Source organism: Triturus cristatus, chromosome 4_1 (assembly GCF_964204655.1).
Source record: "Triturus cristatus chromosome 4_1, aTriCri1.1, whole genome shotgun sequence".
NCBI lineage: Eukaryota > Metazoa > Chordata > Amphibia > Caudata > Salamandridae > Triturus > Triturus cristatus.
Window position 1 is genome coordinate 147,367,519 of NC_140585.1, and position 3,597 is coordinate 147,371,115.

Below are 3,597 nucleotides of genomic sequence, written 5' to 3' on the forward strand. Positions count from 1 at the left end.
GACTCATTGCCTCCCCTCGCTCACCCCTTAGATGTGATTGCATCAGAGAAGCCAGCGCGTGAGCAGCGCTCTGAATGAGCTCCAATCTCGCCCCAGAGAGGCCAAAGAGTGAATGTGTGTCTCCATTTGCTCCAGTTATCGAGCTGCCGGTAAAATAAGTGGGGGGACGCCGTCCACCCGCGTGGTACCCCGACTCGAGCCCTGGGCACAATCATCCTAGCAAGAGGTCAAGATGACAACCAAAACAATTGACCAAGTATGAAAAGCAGGTACGACTGGTGCACCACCTAAACTAGCTGCATAAGTCACACCCTGTGATATACCGTTTTCTTAAAATGAATCCCTTGAATTTTAGATCTGGAGGAGTAGTGATTCGAAAACAATGAAGCCAAAATGGTACCTCTTCAATCTGAGACTGAAATGCTAGAAGTTTTTCGGTGTAGCGCCGTGAAACGACACACACCCTCAGTAAAAGGCGCTATCGAAAATTGACAGAATTATTTATATTTCGCTACATTATTTCCACGCCTCTTTTGGTATAAAGAGGCCGTGTGCCTGTGACGACGCTACTGCTTCCGTTTCTACAATGCAGCTGCTAACTCCAAGCCACGCCCCCAAGATGAAACGCCAGAACTAGAGTGGGGCCCGGTCCCACAAGCTACTTACCATGCAATTTCCCAGAGTCCTCTGCGCGTCTCAGGGAAACGTTTGGCGCCGGAGAGCTGCTCCAAATTGCAGATATAACGCTACCACATTCATTGTTTTGCTGGCATAAGTCAACAGTGCTATTCTGATGCCTCTCACTGAGACAGAGCTTCCTCGCTCTCTCTAACATAAGGTACTTCGGCGAGGGGCCTTGTAATTCACTCTATGTAATTTAGCTTTGCGCAGTGGCAGTATCGTAGCCAATGAGGTCTAACCGAGGCGCGATTATTGCTTATTGAAAACTTTACCCAATACCCCGCTGTGGAGATTTGAAATATAGTCTCCATTGCAATTTTTGACAGTCTCTAAGGAGACTGAATACTCTTGTAAAAAAAAGAAAAGATAACAGAAAGTTATGGCTGTGAGCGTGCATCGATCAGATACTAATTGAAGAATATACGTTAAATTGCTAATAAATGACGATTAGTTTTTTTCCCCGACAGGTTTTCTACTCTCTGGCAGTAATTTCGGGATGCTTTTTCAATGAAAGTTTTCATATTTCTTAGTCTTTGTTCCCACCTTCGCTCCCCGGATCTCTTCTTACCGCAGAGCACCCCCAGACTCGCCAGCACCTCTGGCAGCAAGCCCCCGCCCCACTGCCTCACTGAATTTCAAGCTCCTGTCGCAATAGTGACCTTTGCAGCGGCGGCCGGTACCATTGAAAATGGCAGGGGCGGAAAGAAAGTACGCAAGAGAAACACGTGACCCGGCCTAACTCTTGAAGGAAAGTCTGGCGAGCAAAGAGAGGTATTGTTTCTCCCACAAAGCGTCCTATTGTGGTCTGTGTAGTCTATTCCCACAGTATAGGAAATAAGCAAACAATGCACAGCACTGCATAGGCACACGATTGCCACCTATACTTGTAAATACTATAGAAACACTGCACTTCCTCTCATGCTGTAACATGAAAGCACCTGAGTGCAGATTTACAAGCCATTGCGCCACTTTTGCGTCATTTTTAACATGGAAAAATTGGCGCAAAAGTGGCGCAAGGGGCTTGCAAATCTGTCCGTAGTGCTATGGTGGCATTTAGTGGGGTTTTCTGAGCGCCTTGAATGATCAGCTGTGCCACAACGCAGCCAACGCATAGAGGGGCATATACGCAAGTAGGCAATAAAAAATTATCGCCGCTTTTGCGTCCGTTTTCAGACGAAAAGCGGCGATAATTTTATCGCCTTATCAGCAAGGTCACGCTATCGCGTGAAACCTTGCCTTATCGCCATTTCCCTTAACGCCCATCTTTGCATCTCTAATGTGCTGCAAAGTGGGCGTTCCTCCCAGGATAACCGGAGAAATGTCGCTAAGCGACATTTCTCCTATTATCAAGCCTCACGCAAAGCAGCATAGCGACAAGAAAAGTAGCGATAACCTCTGTTATCGCTACTTTCCTTTCGCCTGCTTTGAAACTGACTTAGCCATGATATCCTATGGAAGGTGGATATCATGGCTAAGTATGTGAGGCCCTATCAGCAAGCTATCGCCAAAAGTTGTGTGATTATCGCTGGATTTCCAGCGATAATCGCACATTTGGCAGCTTGCGCTCTGAATTTTATCGCTTTGGAGATAAGCGTTGCTAATAGCATGCTATCTCCGCGATAAAATTCAGAGTTGGCCGGCGATAATTATCCTCACGCTAAGAGCGCTGAGCGATAATTATTGCCGGCCCTTGCTGATATGCCCCAGAGTATTTCATCTTTGAAAAATTGAAGAGCAACAGATGCATTCGGACAGAATCCCTACAAAAAAAGTTGATGTGCTCGGAGTCTGAGGAAAATACTGTTTCTAGTATGTTCATAATGAGACTTAAAAGAAAGGGAAACCGATGGAAATAGTTTGTTGGGCAACATTGGAAATAATTTGTGTTATTAATAACACACTGATAGTACACACATGGGTGGGTGGCAGTGGTCAGTACTGCTTACTGGTCTTGAGTTTTCAGCACTGCAGACAGCAAGGCAGCAGGCTCAGGCCGGGAGCCACCCCTCACCGGCAATCGTTTCGCTTTGCCGCTCGCTGCCGGGTGTCCTCATTGGGTCCCGTCTGTCCTGGCGGCCGCTGCAACTGGTCACAGTCATGGTCAGTCATGACTCTGTGACGTCTCTCTCCCTGGCCCTGGGCTCAGTAATAATCAATTCACTGGCCATAATAAGATGATATTATTACAGCGGCGCGGGCAGCCCGGTCTGAGCACCAGGCAGCACGGCAAGCTGAGCGCCATGATTGCGGCGGTGCCACAGCCTGCAAACCAGTAGCCTGCTGCCTATCTCACAAACTCACATTGTAGCAGCCATTGGGCACTACCTTGTGACTTCAGGCTCGGCTGTGTGACTCTCAGAGCTGTGCAGCGCTGCAGGAAATAATAGATACATTGTAGTGAGCACTGGCGTAACAAAACTTGAAGGGGCCCCCCTGCAAGGTAAGTAGAGGGCCCCCCTCTGGACTCAATCAGGAGCTCGCCAGTCACAGTATTGTGTTGAGGGGCCCCCTGGAGCTTGGGGGCCCCTCGCACTGCTGGGGCTGTGGGGGCCTGTGTTACGCCACTGGTAGTGAGCCCGCAAGCGCCGTAGCTTAGCTGTGCAGGAAGCGTCCCAATCCTGCGGGAGCAGAGCGCACAGGCCATGCCAGCTGCCACACACTCAGTTTACAGCGCTTTAGTGACAGCTGAGACACATGCATATGCGTGACAATGCATTTCAATGCGGTGACGCGGAGCACCACACTGAAATGCGTAAAATGCGCAAAAGTCACGCAAGGGGCTTGTAAATCTGCCCCAAAATATATAATGGTTAAAAAAAGTACAACCTGCCGCAACATCAAGGGGTGAGGAGTGTAATCACGTGGAAAACAAAAGAGTGACTTCCGAGGAATTTGAAATGACTACATCTGCATCCT

At 48.5% G+C, this 3,597-nt stretch overlaps 1 non-coding gene across 1 annotated transcript; it reads left to right on the top strand.

Moving 5' to 3' along the window:
• Nucleotides 1–879: 879 nt before the first annotated feature.
• LOC146851627 (U4 spliceosomal RNA) lies at nt 880–1,019 on the top strand. The gene has a single exon (XR_014959038.1). It is a non-coding gene; the product is annotated as a U4 spliceosomal RNA (small nuclear RNA).
• Nucleotides 1,020–3,597: the final 2,578 nt, after the last annotated feature.